Consider the following 18144-nt stretch of genomic DNA (forward strand, 5'->3'; position numbering starts at 1 on the left):
AATCCCATCAGCAGTTATCTGTATTCAAGTCCAGCTGAACTCAGGAGGACACTTGCTTCCAAGCAGGATTAGAAATGTAGGCAGTAGGAGTCTGAGGGCCAAATTAGACATGGCATTACATGTATGCACTTAGCATGCCCACTTTTTCTCTTCTATACAACAGTGATTGGGATTGGGACCATAGCACATAGAGAGGAGAGGTTAACTTTTCCTCTCACCTTCCCAGTTCCATTTAAATTTCCCCCAATCTGCTATGAGTTGCAGGAGGGAAACTTCCACTGGCATTTCCTGGGTCAGATAATTTCTATAGTACCTTGAACCCAAATAATCAACCTTTTAGGAATTAAACACAAGATGTCATGTAGCTCTTATCTGGTAAAACAGGCACTGGCTCAACAGTGGGAATAACACTTCCTAGTAAGCAAGTTTTAAAAGATGGTCACAACAAGATTGTGGTGATCTTACTTTGGTGGTTGATACACATTGTTTCTGGAAACTTTGGAATTATTAGTTGTGCGGATGTTTTGTATTTTTAAAAAATGTATTGTTTTTATTGTTCTCTTGTTTGTTGCTGTGGCTTCCTTTGGAAGGAATGGCGGGATAATATAATAGTAGTAGTAGTAGTAGTAGTAGTAATTATTTATTTATTTATTTATTTATACCCCGCCCATCTGGCTGAGTTTCTCCAGCCACTCTGGGCGGCTTCCAATCAAGTGTTAAAAACAATACAGCATTAAATATTAAAAACTTCCCTAAACAGGGCTGCCTTCAGATGTCTTTTAAAAATAGGATAGCTGCTTATTTCCTTGACATCTGATGGGAGGGCGTTCTACAGGACGGGCACCACTACCGAGGAGGCCGTCTGGTTCCCTGTAACCTCACTTCTCGCAATGAGGGAGCCACCAGAAGGCCCTCAGCGCTGGATCTCAGTGTCCGGGCTGAACAATGAGGGTGGAGACGCTCCTTCAGGTATACAGGACTGAGGCCGCTTAGGGCTTTAAAGGTCAGCACCAACACTTTGAATTGTGCTCGGAAACGTACTGGGAGCCAATGCAGTGTTATGTGGTCCCAGCGGCCACTCCCAGTCAGCAGTCTAGCTGCCGCATTCTGGATAAATTGCAGTTTCCGGGTCACCCTCAAAGGTAGCCCCACATAGAGTGCATTGCAGTAATCCAAGCAGGAGATAACTAGAGCATGCACTACTCTGGCGAGACAGTCCGCGGGCAGGTAGGGTCTCAGCCTGCGTACCAGATGGAGCTGGTAGACAGCTGCCCTGGACACAGAATTAACCTGCCCCTCCATGGAGAGCTGTGAGTCCAAAATGACTCCCAGGCTGCACACCTGGTCCTTCAGGGACACAGTAGCCCCATTTAGGACCAGGGAGTCCCCCACCCCCTGTCCCCCCAAAACAGTACTTCTGTCTTGTCAGGATTCAACCTCAATCTGTTAGCCGCCATCCATCCTCCAACTGCCTCCAGGCACTCACAGAGGACATTCACCGCCATCATTGGTTCTGATTTAAAAGAGAGGTAGGTAATAACACCAACAACAATAATAATGGAGGAGGAATTCAATGTGCATTTCAGTTTGCTAGGCTCAGCAACCCCCTCTCTCCTTCCCCCATGCACTGTTCTGAGAGTTCTCCCACACACACCTAAGCCAATTTTGGGGAGCATGGAGGGCAGACAGGGGTGAGGGGGAAAGCCCTGTTCAGCATGCAGAAATCTTTGCTCAGGGTTTCCACTGATGAGACTCATTGGGTGAATCCCACTCCATAACAATATCACCCTACTCAGGCCTCACACTCACATGTAAGTAGAACACATGAGTGGAGGCAGTAAGTATAAGTATTCTACATCTGGGGCTACTTATCTGCCATCCATAATTGAAGGGAATCCATCTGCAGTGCAGACGGAGCCTCTTGTATTTGTGGAGACACTCCGATCCCACCAGGATGTAGAATGGTGTTTTTCTGGGGTTCTGCTTTGGGTCCACACTCATGTGTTCTACATACTCATAAGTATAATGCCAGATTAGTGCTAGTGCCTCATCCATGTGCCAAAACCACTCAATTCTAACCATCTAGCCAGCCCTGCAGGTAGGATTTCTGGGAATGCTAGGCATCCTTCCTCAATTTTAAGCATACTACCAAACTACCTAAATTTGGCACCCAGGACTGCATGACTCCATTTCCCAACATTTTCAGAAGGTACTTGTGTCAGCTTTTTGCCACAAACACTGCAAAGAATCTTGTGCCACCTTAAATACTAGCGCACAGGTTTTGTAACAGATACACATACGCCCAAGAGACTCAGTGGTTTAGACCACAGCGCCACCCATGTCCCTTTATGTGTTCTAAGTACAGTACAGTACCGGTACTCAAGGGATACTTTTAAAAGGGATATAAACTTTGTTTCACCACAGAAATGAGAGTGAGAAATTAAGGGTCAACAAACCAATCTTTGTGCTTTTATAACCTGAAAATCAGATATTTTTTTTCAACTGAGCATTTATTTAGCCTCCTGAACTAGTATTGTGCTTTTTGGACAGCAGCAGTTAATTTGATTTTTGGGTTGTGGTAACATATAAGGCATTCATACTGCGGCTGCTAATTCAATTTCCTGAAAGGTAAGAGGCACACATACAACAGTTCTGTATTCTTGAAAATTTAATTTGATGCTCCAAAATATTTTTTAATAAGATTTGACACAATAGTTTGTCCTTGGGTTATCAGACATTCAGAATATCACACAGCTGAGTGACCTCAGTTTCCTTTTCCTGTACCATTCCAAACTTAGGCTGACACAACTTGTGCCTACAAAGTTTTCCTCTCAGTAGGCTTTACAGCTACAAATCCAATTTTTCCTCAGAAGTCTGCCTCAACATGCCTGACCTTCACTGCAATGTGTCAGTCATTGCATAGTATATTGACAGCACCGTCTCCTTATCTTTTGGTTCAGTTCCCCCACAGGGAATCCAGCTGTGAACATAACAGAATGACTCAAAAATAAAGACAAAAAAATTATTAAATGAGGGATTATGGATTATGCAACTGATATATAAACCAGCCATTTATGTAATTAGGGATGGTGGGTGAAGCAAGAAGGAAGTGATTTAATGTCTTGAAAACCAGGAGGGGGGGGCAAGGTGGGGATGATAGTCTGTAGTAGCAAAAGTGACAACGGGACTACTTGAGACACCATAAAAACTAACTTTTGTTCCAACAAACATTTGTAGGTCCACTTCTCAGACTTTATTAAATTTATCTAGTCAGAAGAGTACCTTTAATGCAGCCTAATGGCTTTGCACATAGTGCCACTTACCCAGTGGGATTTTCTGTACTTTTTATTTAAACAGGAGATAGGACGCTATGTTGCAAAACATGCATTATACAGGGTGAGAGTGATCTGCTCTCCCAGGAACATAACCTAACCCCCCTCAGGCTGCAAGAACTCAGTGCATTATTATTTTGAAGCTGGCCTGAGTATCTAGACATCCTTATATACTGAACATATGTATATACATATTCGGTCCCATAAACCTTACACAATTTCGTATTTCAAATACTGTAATGATAATTCAATCAGGCTGTGAAATATGAGCTGATATCCTGAACAAATCACAGAATCATAGAGTTGTAGAGTTGGAAGGGACCCGAGGGTCATCTAGTCCAACCCCCTACAATGCAGGAATCTCAGCTAAAGCTCCCATGACAGATGACCATGCAACCTCTGCTTAAAAACCTACAATAAAGGAGAGTCCACAACCTTCTGAGGGAGTCTGTTTGACTGTTGAACTGCTCGGAAATCCCAGATATCCTGCAAGTGCTTAACTTAGCACCAAAGGATTCCAGAAGACTACCATTGAACATAATTATGGTGGGAGAATCTGGGGCAAATGAAGTCCTGTGATAATGTTGAGCCTTAATGGACTGGTGCCTGCAGGTAACATTATACCTACCTAGCAAGATGCAAAGCAAATTTATCAGAAGTATCATTTGTTTGATTATTCTAAGTATTATAATAATAAAGAGTTGTTATTTTTATATTGGCCTTCAGTTATATTTCCAAGACGATTTTACAAAAAAAACCAACGACAACTCAAATGGAAATACAAGGTATAGAAAAGGCAAAATTCACAAACTAATAAAGGCAGCACAAGTGTGAAAGTCGTATGCTGACCATAGAAATGTTTGGCCTTTGAGGCTCCAACATTGGTGCAAAAACAAACAAAGTGTTTTCAAGCAGTATAAAAAATGAGCATGTATGAATTATACATTTTAATGTACCATACAGTGAAAGAACAGAGCTCTTATGTAAACAGCTGTGACTGGTCAATGGAATGCTTTCCCTCGGTATTTCATAATAAAGGCTGTTCTGACTCAAATATTATTTTCCTTTGGGAGCCCAGGAACTCACATTATTATTTTTGAAGAAAAGGCTGCTTTAAAAAAGAAGAAGAAGAAAAGAAGAACTGCAGCAGTGGACAGATTGCTTCTTAATAAGGCTTGATCATTTGAGCCCCTGGAGCAACTTCTTTCAATACAGCTGCTAGCTTCCCTGTTCCACTCCTACTACGTATTCCAAAAAGAAAAAGAAAAGAAAAGCCAAACTATCAGTTATTTCTTTTCTCCCAGGAGGTTAAGTAGGACACATTGTGGCTGTGCAGGCAGAGTGGGAGGGCAGCAAAGCCTTTGGTGTTACCTGTAAAAATGCGGATTGTTTAAATCCTACTGAAATCAATGGGATGTGAAGAACCACAGACCTAGCAACAAGTCCCATTGTCATAAGGTCTCCATTTGCTTCCCTCTGCCCCCATTTTAGCATGAATGAACAGAAACCTGTAAAACAAATAATGAAATACAAAACGACATTCAGCTTATCTTATACACAAGGCTACAGAAGATGGAGAAGCACTCTGAGGTGATATGGTGTGTGGTGGAGTGAAGGGAAGGGTGGAGTTTGAGGGTAAGTATCCCAGATGCAAACGGCTTGTGGTGGGGGCAGTATCCTATCCTATCCTATCCTATCCTATCCTATCCTATCCTATCCTATCCTATCCTACAGAGGTGTTGTTGAAAGGATAAAGTGAGATAATTACAGTACTTCATGTACCTCCTTGGCATCTTTGAGGAGAGGCAGAATGCAAGCAGGGCTGGCATGCTGAGCCACCTGCTGAGGCCCACACCCACTGCTGAGCCCCATAGCCTCCCAGCCTCCTTGTGGCACTGCCTGTTCACCTGGCCCTTCTGCAATGATAAGCGTCAGGAGACTGAACAGCCAACACCAGTCCTGTTGCACGCTCCCTCTGCAAGGTTCTGCAGATTGCATCCAGAAACAGAGGGCAAGTGGGTGGGCAACAGTGACTGTAGGAAGAAGGAGGGAGGCCCACTGACGCCACCTTGTGTGAGCCTCTTCCCTTCAAAAACCAGGAAGTGCCCAAATCTGAACGTACCATCATAGTACTGTAATGGAGGAACAGTCCAAGTCTACACAAAATGCTACACAGAAACCCCAGTCTGCCTTGCTACATATCTGGAATTAGTGGGGTGTGCTTTTGGACCAGAGATTTGATCTGCTGAGCAGATATGAACATCAGCACCTCTCCACTGAGTAAATTCAGTGTCTCGTCCACAGACCTGCAATCCCTTGGTGCATCTGTTTTTAATCTTCTTATTACTTTTTCTCCACCCCCTCTCCTTTAAAAGAGGTTATTAATGAAATTGTGTCTTTGTTCAAAGCTACACTTTTTTCTGAAAGACAAACCTTTGAAACATGTATTCAGTTGTTCCCAAGCAAACCTACAGCTTTCTGCTTGGTGTTGCAGATTTATGTTTTCTGTGAAACATTTTTAAACCCTTCTTATCAAACCATTAATACATAGATTTAGGTAGGTAGCCATGTTGGTCTGACACAGTCGAAATATATAAAAATATATATTAAAAAATGTCCAGTAGCACCTTAGAGACCAACTAAGTTTGTTCTTGGTATAAGCTTTTGTGTGCATGCACACTTCTTCAGATACCTAATTCATACATAATTCATCTGTCTCTTTCTGGCTATGTCCTTAAATATTTCCCATGAGCACACAAAGTTACATTATACCAGCTGCCTAGCACCCAACCTGGTGCCCCGGCCTAAAACTCCCATCATCCCCTGACAGCACATTTGTGCTAGCTGAGGCAGACAGGAGTTGCATTCAAAAACATGTGGACAGCATCAGGCTGGGGAAGACTGGTCAAGTGTCCCAGCTAACTCCAAAGGCAGCAGCTCTTCACAATCTTGGACTGAACTGTTTCTCCACCTCCTGTAATAATAATAATTGTTTTTATTGTTACCCTGTCCATCTGACTGGGCTGCCCAAGCCACTCTGATATCCTTTAGCTAGAAAGTGAACTTGAGACTCATGTAGTCACACTGTAAGTTCTATCACTAAGTTATCACAGGGTGATAGATAGCTTAGTGATAAAACTTTAGAAAATCCTGTACCAATGGTATTTAACAACTCCATACAAAGTTGGATGTACCCAACAGCAGAACTTTAACTGCTAGAAATGCAATGTACGCCAAGCAGATTTTAAGCATCTATTTGGGCACTGCCTTTTTTATGTTCAATAATCTAGATTTACTGGAGCACAGCCTGTAATTTTATTGCAGAAATAATTAGATAGTCATTGCCATAAAGTTGCAAAATATTACCATGAAATTATTTAAAAGACAGGAAGTCTTGGGAGTACAGCATTATTAAATTTAGTCTCTGTTGCTAAAGCTTGGGACAGGGAAGACAGCACCTCAAGTTTCAGAAAGGTTTTAAAATATCCAGGGAATTGTAACATTGACTAAATTGACATATGCAGAACGGCAACAGATTTCTTTGAATGATGGGTTTTAAAAAAATATATTCTGGAAGGACTATGCACCATGATTTGGTTAAAACTGAGGTAAGCAAAGGGGTGGTTTTTCTGCATTTCACTAAGGGTCCCCTACTTGTTCCACTATAATCTGAGTACTGGTTGATCTAGACTGTAGGTGTCAGAAATACTGAAACATGCCGATACTTCAAATTATACAGCTGACTGGATATCTATTCCTTTGGAGCTGAGTCAGGTATGTTTGGCTGTGCTGGAAAGTTTTAGATTTTATTTGAGGGAAATCACATGTTCTTCCATTTAAGACAACCCACTGCATATTCAAAACATAGTCTTAGCCAAATAAAAATTGACCTCATAATTACTCTGATGTGTTTCAGTTGTAAGGGCCAGCTACAGGACCTTGCACATTTGCTGTAAATCCAGTTATCTCTGTGGGAACTACTTCAGAGAGTAAACATGTACGGGATTGTGTTGCATTTCTCACAGCAGAACGCACTTTCTAGGCTGCACAGTTTCTTGCGGTCCATCATGTTAACTGCATTGCTTCCAGGTGAACAGCAGGCCATATAATCAATTGACTTGCCTTGGTCAAGGCAGTTAGACAGTGTGGACTTTGATACAACCATTGATTGCAATGTGGGTGTACAGGCTATTCGGCATTCAGATGATATTTGCTTAATTATTCACGTTAGAAAGTCATTCTTAATACCAGATGGTTGATAGACACAGGCAATTAAAACGCCAGGTAGCAGAGATATGCTGGAAACTTTCCTCTTTAAACAGAAGAACCAGCATGCCTACTCACTTTTTCAGATCTCTCATGCAATCTCCAAACCGAATGTCTATTTTCTCAAAAGTTGGTTGGCTTTGTTCAGAGGCATTTTATGGAGTAACCAGGGAATCCACTGATTTAGTGTCTGTGACAAAGAATGTCATTTGCAAAGTAACTCTTTCCCATTATTTGCACGTTCCACAATTCCATAGGCTCATATCTTATCTACTGTTTAGCAACAGGGTCATTTTGTTCCTTTTTAGTAGCAATAGTGAAGGGGGGGGGGGAAACATTATTTTCCCTCCGAGATGAAATTGTACAAATTGTGCTCAGGGTACTTTGAAAAAGGAGGTTTAAATACACACACTAGATAGAAGCTTCTTGCAAGAAAGACATTTGCTGTTATACTGGTTTTTCAGGGCAGGGGGAATGCAACAGCTCTTTGATTAGAATGAGACAATTGTACAAGATGCCATTTCCCTGTAGCATAGCTGAACTGAAAAGTAATAGTCAATCAAACATTTCACTTCCACCAGAATAAAATGTAGCACCAAATTATATGAGATTTTGGCAGCCCCATGATAGGATAGGGTCACTGTCAGATTTGTAGAAAGCAGCCAAACCCTTCTTTTACCTACTTACCCCCATCCCCTGCAAAACCTGACTTTTAAATCTGTTTTCTCTTAGAGGAGCTCTGTGACAAAAAAAAGCAGCTTTCAAAGGCTATTTGGGTGAGGGAACATTGGTGGGGCAGGGTTCAGCTCCGCCAGTTTCAGACTTGGATGTACATTGTTGTTCAACCAAGGCTATCACAGTGTCTTGCATCATGCTCCTCCTCTTATTATTCTGATCACTAGTAAAATTGGGTTATGCACTTTGCCTTTGGAATGTGAAAGTTATTTAAAATGCCATCTGTCAGTGTATTTTCAGGCCAGCTGTCCTTGCAGAACTCATACCTACATATGGACCATTACATACAGAGGAAGTAAAACAGACTGCACATGTTTCAAACAGATTCAACCCAAATGTACCTATTCATCTCAAGAATCAGTCTCTGGTAAACGAACAAAGAACAAACAAAAAACAGTTCCACAAGGTTACCACAGTTCTACCAGCTGTGAATAGTGCTAACAAGATAGATCTCAACGCTGTTGCCGAGAAATTCAAAGGTTTTTAAAGAGCCTTTTTGAAGTGATACGGTGATGATTGAACAAGTACGGTAAATGCACAACTATTCATGTGGTACTTAAAAAATAATAATAAAGCTAGACATCCCACCTGAAGCAGAGGTAAGAAGGGCAAGACTTACGCTGAGCCAACAACACAAACCTATGCCTCCTGTTTCCTACTGCCTTGTTCTTTCACACTGAGCTACCAAGCTGGTCACAATGTGGTCATTCCCCTCACAAAAACTGAAATACATGTGTGTACCCCAGTGAAGCCCAGTGAAGGTAACCTATGGCCCTCCAGGTGTTGTCAGACCCCAACTCCCACCAGCCCCAGCTTGCAAGCCCAACAGTCAGAAATGCTGGGAGTTTCAGCCCAGCAGCGTCTGGAGAGCCACAGCTTAGCTGCTGCTGCTGCTGCTGCTGCTGCTGCTGCTGTAGCCAAAGCTATGTGCAAACCTCCAAACCATTGGTTCATGGAGGACTGCTCTGAGAGAGCCACTGCCGGCTGTTACTGACAGCCCATGTGATTCTGTGTGAGGTGGGCTCCTTGATGCCAAATTGGCATGTCCATCATTGTTAGGTATCATTTAGTGCTAATATGGAAGCTTTGCCATGTATTGGAAGCTTATTTCAGTGGCGCTCTGGTCAAACTACCCACACTCGACTGTGTATGCTGTTGGTGTCTATATGGCAATTTTCCTAACTAAGCAAGTATGTGTCATCTACATCGGGAATAACCAAGGTGGTGTCCTCCAGATGTCGTGGACAGCAACTCACATCAGCTCTAGCTAGCATGACCAATGATCAGGGATAATGGGAGTTAACAACTTCTGGGGGCACCACATTAACTACCTCTGACATACATTGGACAGGATTCACCTAATGAGTCCCATCAGTGGAGGTCCTGCACAATGATATAGAGCTGGGAAAGCTCTGTCAATACAGCATGAGATTCTTAATCTCAGAGTCGCCGGCAAAAGATTCCTGCACTGCAGAAGATTGGATTAGATGACCCTCATGGTTCCTTCCAACTCTACAATTCTATGATTTTATTACTTCTGCTTCTCCAAAAGGACTCCACACACACGTGCCCCATGTCCCCTGAAATTGGCTCAGAGGGTTCAGGAGAACCCCCAGAAGAGTGCACAGGGAGAGGAAATCATTCTGTTTGGCAAGCTGAAATGCATGTGTTGATGCAACAGGTAGAAGCAATGTTGAATTCCTCCCATTATCTCCATAATGTAAAGAGGCTGATATTATTATCTTTTTATTACAAATAGGAACTAAGGTCATAAATAGATGATAACTTAATAACATGATAAGCACTGTTTTCTGTTGATAAAGAAAAGCAAATGGCATCTTTGGAGGCAAATAGTAACTTAGGTAGGACTTCTGGCAGAAAAATGTCACAGAGGGGCGCATCATTCATAAACCAGTAACATAAATCTCCATTGCTACATATTGAGTGTGCATTTCAGCGGTTGAACATACAGCTTTATGGCCATGCTGTAGTGTAGTGCTTATGCGACTGTGAATAAAAGGTGGCTGGGCTCATCGTCCCAGGGTTTGGGGGGGGGGAGGTGACAAAACTGATTTCCAATATGTGCCCCCCTTTATTTCCATTAAAAGTCTTTGAGTCTGTGCTCTGAGTAGTGACACCAGGGACCTAGAAGGTGCAGGGCTTGTCAGTCCAACCCCTGCACAGACTCATCAGGGCTGACCTTAAGGCAATTTGAACAATTTGGGCCAAATTGGGCTCTGTGGGCTGCTCCTAAGGGGGCCTCCACACCAGGGCAATCTAGGTGGATTTTATTTATATCTATGAGATTTTGAAGACTTTGGCTGTGAACTGGGGCCCTACAAAAAAAACACCTAAAGTTGGGCCCCACTTCTTCAAATTGGGCCCCCACTGGCTAGCCCTGAGTCTCATAGTTGCATGGCTTGAGTTTCCCTGCCCTTGCATGAAGTCTTGGGTTTCCAATTTTGGGAGAGGGGACACTGCGACACAGGGGAGATGGCAGGCTGGCGAGGCCCCCTAGATTTAGAGGCCCAAGTTGCCCTGGCCTCACATGAAGTATTAGGTTTGCAATTTTTGGAGAGGGGAGGTTGCCTGCTGGGGAACAGGCAGACTGGCGAGGCTCCCTAGATTTAGAGGCCCTAGGATTCAGCCTACTTAGCCTATACATAAATCTGGCACTGGCTATATCCTATACAGGAGCAGGGCCGTCTTAACCGTTGGCACTACGGGTGCACAGCACCAGGGCACTGGGCTCTCAGGGACACCAGGCCGAGAGTCCAGGGCCAAGCGTTGGAGTCCGGGGAAGAGCCACCGACAGTCGAGTGGAGCAGTGCCTGTCGGAGTGGCTCTTTTGCTGCAGGCGGCTCTTCCCCGGGCTCCAATGCTCGCCCCAAACTCGCGCCGAGCCACAGAAGAACCCACGGTGCTCCAACAGGCTCGGCTCTGCTCAGCTGTTAGCTCTTGCCCCAGCTGCATGGCAGCTAACTGTTTTGGCACCGTGCCCAGAGCGCTGTGTGACATGGTGGGACCCGCCGCGTGCCGATAGCACCAAAGGCAGCAACAAAACCCAACGAACAGGAGCACATGGATCCTGTCCAGAGATGTTGCCGCCGATGCCGCTTGCATTCCCCATTGTTCTGCACTGGCACCCCACGTTGGACGGCGCTGGGAGCATGTGCCAACAGCGGAATAGCCAGCAAAGGAACCTGCAGCTTGGTGTATGCAACAGGATGCGTTGCACAGTGCCCACAACGTTACACGACACTTCGAGTGCTGCGTGCACAGCCGAAACAGTTAACCACCATGCGGGGGGGAGGCAGCGGGCGGACAGTGTGGCGACTGTGCATGCTGCCCGACATTTTGTCCCCCCCCCAGCATGAAACCCGCACCCCCCTTCCTACGACCCTGTGCGTGGGGCGCTGGCACCCCTTTTGTTTGGTGCTGTGAGTCCCTGTGTCCCACAACCGTTCTAAAGGTAAACAACTATTTCCTTAAAAAAAGCCAACAACTTTGGGGTCCCCCCCTAAAAAAAGGTCAACAACTCTGGGCAACCTAGGGGCGCCAGGTGGATCTTTGCACCCCAGTGCTACATATGCTTAAGATGGCCCTGTGAATGAGCTCAGTGGAAGGCAGTTCTCTCCTCCTGTTCTCCGTTGAAGTTTTGGTCTTCTTGGTTCTTGAGCCTTCCGGTCAGTTTTGTCATTTCGGCATAGTCCAACAGCTTGGTTTGCCATTCCTTTCTGGTAGGGGCTTTGTCTTCTTTCCATCTCTGGGCTAGTAGCATCCACATTGCTGTTGTCACATACATGAAAAGTCTTTTCTGTTCCTTTGGAATGTCGGTACCTACAATTCCTAATAAAAGGCTTCTTGGTTTGTTTGTTTGTTTGTTTTTACAAAAGTTATTTTAAACATTCCCCCCCCCCCATTCATTATAACGGTAAGTGTGTGTGTGTGTGTGTGCGCGCGCGCACATGCGCACGCGCACTTGGCATATTTTTCCGTGTATAAGATGGTAATTTTCCTATAGAAATAATAGGCAAAAATTGTGGGTCGTCTTATACACAGACAGCAGAGGAGGGACGGGCGATTGGTGGCAGCAGCCAGTAGGAGATTGTCGGCGGTGATTGGGCGTGTGATTGGTTGCTGTGGCAAGGCCTGCTGACAATTAGCTGTGGCTGCGGCAATTGGGCGGGCTATTTATGGCAACGGCTAGGCATGCGTGCAATCGGCTGTGGTTGCGCCGAGTGTGCAGGTGGGCTTTTTGTGTAGAGCGTTCTGATGATAGTTGGCTGCAGTAATGTATGTGATTTGCATTGTAGAATGATTTGCGTTGGTGACCCCCATCAAAGAAGCTCAACAACTCTTGGCAATCTCCCCCCTCCAATTTTTTTGTTGCGGTCCAAAAAAATACAGGTCGTCTTATACATGGATGCATGTTATACACAGAAAAATACAGTGATTCTTTGTTGTGTGTCTAAGATCTGAACTGGAATCCAACCAGAACTTTTCCCCTTTAGGTCAAAAAATGAGCTCTGCAAATCTTGCCATGATGAGTAGACATACCTCTTTCTATTTGAGGAGATCAAAGTTCCACATCCTTGCATTTGAGTGCCAGACTTGCTCGTTCTGTAGCTTCTGCATTGTGAGAACGCAGAGATATTAAGCAGAAGTTGTCGTGTTTCAAACCCACCCAGCTCTTAACAATAACAAGCTGCTTCTCAAACTGGAGCACTAGTAATCCGGTGGTATGTTCCGTTTGGGAAAGTTGATAAAGTGGATTCTAAATGCTCCATTAGGGGATTATTTACAGTTTTCCATCTTTGCAAGCATTTCAGTTAACGTGTGTTAATGAACCTTGGCTCTGCATCTTGTGAGCGCCCCTTCTTAAGCATTTATTCGCTTGGCAATGAGAATGGAAAATACCAGCAGCAGTCTTAGGATGAAAAATGTCCAACATTTTGCTGATGCAGTGTGTGTGGAGGTGTAGTGGTAAATGTACACAAGTTATAGGCTCATGCTGCAGGGATCCTCCATAAAAACCATCCAGTTAACATTTCAAAGAAGCAATTAACTGTGGTGAGAGATAAATTTCAGCCTTATGTCAACACAATTCTCTTCCTCATTACTAATATACACGATCTCTTTATTTAATGAGATTTGGAAGGCTAAAACAATAAATGTCCTCAATACTTTTTCCTAGTAGGTCAGCTAGTTCTTGACGGGGTCCGAACACATCCTTTTCCCTCTTCTCTCCACCCAAAAAATTCATTAGCATACTGCCCAAGATGTCATGTTTAAAGCACTAGCCATCCATTAGTAGGATGAGAGAGGAAATCTTATGCATACAACCATGGTCTTTTTCTGTACTTGTGACATCCTTGACAATGCCAGCTTCTATGGTCTGGATCCAGAGGAATATCTTTAGACAGTTCTAAACTGTATATATAATACTGAATTAAATAAAGTCAGGTTTGGGTTATTGCAACCTCAACACCTACTGTGGGGTAAGATAACAGTTAACATAGGGGAAGGTCCCCAACAGTATAACAGACAAAATCGCAGGAACCTCCAAAACAATGAAAAGCTGATTAAAAGTGCCTTATATGTGGCTTCCAGTTTCCACCTGCACCAGGAATGGAGGTCTCCCTTGACACTGCAGGGAGAGACAGACAGAGATAAGCAAAGAATGATGCGGAAAACTCATTCTTTGAATTCCTCTCTGGGTGGGAGAGAAACGGGCTCTCACCTGCAGAGTGCCCTGTGGTCTGGCACTCACTTCCCTATAGAATGCAAGGGCAAGCAAAGGCACTGGGTGCATGGAGCACTCTGACTGTCGCAACACACACACACCCAATCCATTCCTGGAAGTAGAGGATATCCTGCTAATTGGACTTTAACTGGAGTAAAGTACAGGCGCGTGCTAGTGGTGAAGAGAAGACAAATTGCGGAACACCTCGGCTACAAGGATTTAAAGGTTGAGATAAGGTTTCATTCGGTGCCAGAGTTGGCGAGGGGAGGGGAGTCTACGGTTGTTGTTTTTAAAGTGTAGCTGAGATCTATCCAAGGTGTTGCCAAATTTGCTTGTTTGCCTTTTGGGCTTTGGGATTTGCCTGACCTTGCTTACTGCACTTATCCTCTTTTTCGTTCTGACCCTTGCCTTGCTGGAACTTGCTTTTGTTTCCTGGAACTGGAGCTAGCAATATGTGACTTGAAAGTCTTTCCCCTTAAGATTAATAAAGGAATGCCTCCAGACTCACAAAAAAGAATATGAGTCTATGTATCCACTGTTATTGTCCTGCTGGTGATTTTCTCCCATTGTTGATTAAACTTATTTTCCAGATGAGCTTCTATTAAAATACAGAATATTTTTTAGAAGATTGCTTCTATTTATTTTTTATTTATAATTATTATTTCAAATTTAGTCTTCAAGGTTCCATTCCTGTCCCTTAGGTTTGTTGCATGTAGTTCCTCAACAGAAAATCCCAGAACCATGGAATGTTATTATTGTCTATCCTTAATCTAATTTCATTTAAGCTCAAGCAGCTGCCACCCTGTATAACCACATTAAATCTTGTTAAGCCATGTTTTATCCAATTACTTTAAAACCAAGATATAACAAATTCATGATTACATATGAAAACAAAGTTAGCAATGATATTCTGTAGCCAGAAGTGTTTCTTTTTTAACGTGCAAAACTCTAAAAAAAAAATGCTATAAAATGGTTTTCATGTAGAATTATACTAAGCAAATTATATACTTGGTTATAAAATCATGGTAAAAGAATGAAAACAAAATCTTGCTCTTAAATTCACCATGGTTTAGTCATATATGCTGTTAATCATGGCTGCATTCAGACATCATCATCATCATCATTTTATTACAGTACCTTGGTTTACGAACTTAATCCATTCCAGAAGTCCGTTCTTAAACCAAAACCATTCTTAAACCAAGGCGCACTTTCCCTAATGAGGCCTCCCACTGCCGGTGCCCTTCCACCGTTCTGATTCCGTTCTTAGACCAAGGCAAAGTTCTCAAACCAATACACTATTTCCAGTTTTGCGGAGTTTGTAAACCAAATCGTTCTTAAAATGGACTGTTCTTAAACCGAGGTACCCCTCTCATCTGGCTGGGTTTCCGCAGCCACTCTGGGCAGCTTCCAGCAGAATAGTGAAAGCATGATAAAATATCAAACATTAAAAACTTCCCTAAACAGGGCTGCCTTCGGATGTCTTAACCTGAAGACATCTGATAATGATGGCCATTTGTCATGGATGCTTTAGGTAAGATTCCTGCATTGCAGGGGGTTGGACTAGATGACCCTTGGTTCTCTTCCAACTCTAAAATTCCATGATTCTATGATTCTACCATTACATAAATTATCTAGAGGAACCTTAGGCTTGTGTGCTGCCCCTCCCCTCCTCCAGCATGGCCACAAGATCAGAAGCTTTCAGTCCTATTTTAACTAACCAGTTCAGCATTATGTCCAAACCTGGAAACAAAGCAATGCCAGATCTTAGTTTATAAAGGCAATGAACCACAGTTTAGGGTTCAGATGTAATGTTTAACTGTGGTTGATTGAAAATAATTTGGATCAGGGATATAGGAGAGCAAGGATTAAACCCATCCTCGTCCCATACTATGGTCCCAGTCCAAGCCAAACCAACTTCCAGCTTATTAGTAAAGTAAATTATGTGGAGGGACCCAATTGTCAAAGTCACCTTTGTCACTCAATCTTGGAGGGGGGAAATGGTTCCCTTGCATTTTATTTCATGGATGAAGAGCTTGTGGCACTTCGTACAGTATGTTGGACTACAACTTCTGTCATCCCTGAGCACTGGCTCTACAAGCTGCTGGGAGTTGGAACCCAAGAACACCTAGAAAGCCAAAGGCTCACCATGTCTACTATAAAGAAAAATACATTCTGAAAGGCATTGGCATACTTCTATGTCTACTGAGAAGCAAGGACCATTTTGTTCAGTGGGGTGTACTCACAGGTAAGTAGGTGTAGCAGTGCTTCCTAGGACACAGGATGGACTGCTTTGTGGCATAGGCACAGGGGCAGAAGCATTGCAAAGAGGGAATAAGAGAATATTTGCTTTTACCTGGTTTTTTGTTTGTTTTTTTTACTTACGGTTTTTATTGTCTTATTCTTTTTGTAAACTGTTTTGGGGTTTTTTCTTATTATAATCAAGCAGTATATAAAAGCTGTGAATAGAGAATAAGTGCACTTCTTCAGTGAAATAGGCCTGCTATTTAGACAGGCTACGGAGTCCTATCATTAGGCAGAGTGAGGCGGCTGTCTCAGGCCGTAGTTGTGGAGGAGAGAGCAGCAGCAGCCATTCCCCTGCTCTGCACCCTGTAAACTCTCACATCATGAACGCTGAAGTGAGATTCTACTTCCAGTCCAGTCAGTTTCTGTATCTTGGACTAGTGTTGGCACCATCTTGTCCTTCACTTCAGACAACAAAACCTCTTGGGCCATCCAAGGGTCTGCCAGGGTTGTTTTAGGTGTAGGGCACGGTGCCTGGGATCTGGGCTTTGTGACCATTCAGTTTGTGACTCCATGGCTAAAAAAAGCCATTGGGAAACTCAGTGGGCCTTATATCTGAGAAAACAAACACTCGGGATACTAATCAGGCAGAGCAAACCCTAACCATGGCTGGGAAACAGCAGGGAGAAGGTGGATGGGGACACTCTCCCCTCCCGATTTATCACTGAGGGGTCCAAGGAGCAACCCCCTCAGTGAATCCTCAGGGGTTTGGATTCACTTTATGCCCGAGTGCCATTAAACACATAGAAACAGGGCCTATTAAAGAAGAAGCTGCCAACCCTACTCATTGTAATTCTCAGGGGGGGGGGGGATGGTAAGGCATGAAGGAAAGCAGGACACCAACTTTGCTGCTGCTAACTGACTATGTGCACAAATTGTCTGAGCACTCCTGGAGTCAGGTAATCTAAACAACATGACTCCATGAAAAAGAAGGATTCATTTATGGAACCTCCTGGTGAGAGTTCTACCCCTGAAAAAGTGGCCTGCCAAAAAAAGATTTTTTTTAAAAAGAAAAGAAAAAAAGCCAAGCACATGTACATTAGTTTTCCCTGGTTTTTCTGTCAGTGGGTGGGGGTGGGAGGAAACAACAGGAACCCCAAGCAAATCATGCATTTTACAAGAGGCAGAAAAACTTTGCTGTGCTCTATTAATGGTCAGATGTTCCTTGGATGGCATCTGCATAGCTTAGCATCTTCTGCTTAGCATCTCCAAAGCCAGAGCAAGCCACACAAAGTTATACACCAAGGGTTGCTTTAATCTTGGATAACTGCTCAGCTCAACTCTGTCCCATGAGATGGCTTAAAGAACACAACAGTTAAAACTTGCTGATGTACAAACCAATAGTCATCAGAGGGCAGAATTCAGCTGCTGCTTGCACAGATTGATTCCACTCATGCAACAGGACTTTCCTCCCTCTCTGCCCTCTGTGCTGCCTAAATCCGCTCTGGAGAATTGGGGGAAATCCCAGAACAGATTTAGGGGGGAGGCAGGGGAAGGAGGAGGGGAAATCTAATTGCACAAGCTCACCTCGTTCCCTGGACATATATCCCACTTAGTGGTACACTGAATTCCACCCAGAGTCATCTCTGTGATCTCAAGATACGTTTTCTGTGTTCACCCTTAGTGGCAGAATTGTTTGTGTTTGTGCAGTAGGAACATTCGTATTTGGGGTGCCTTCATGTTCTAGGAATTGCTTGGAGCAAAGTAAAACAATTCAACTACTGCAAGCAATTTTGCACATGGACAGATATTGCAGCATAGGAG

This window comes from Podarcis muralis, chromosome 2, assembly GCF_964188315.1.
Source record: "Podarcis muralis chromosome 2, rPodMur119.hap1.1, whole genome shotgun sequence".
Lineage (NCBI taxonomy): Eukaryota > Metazoa > Chordata > Lepidosauria > Squamata > Lacertidae > Podarcis > Podarcis muralis.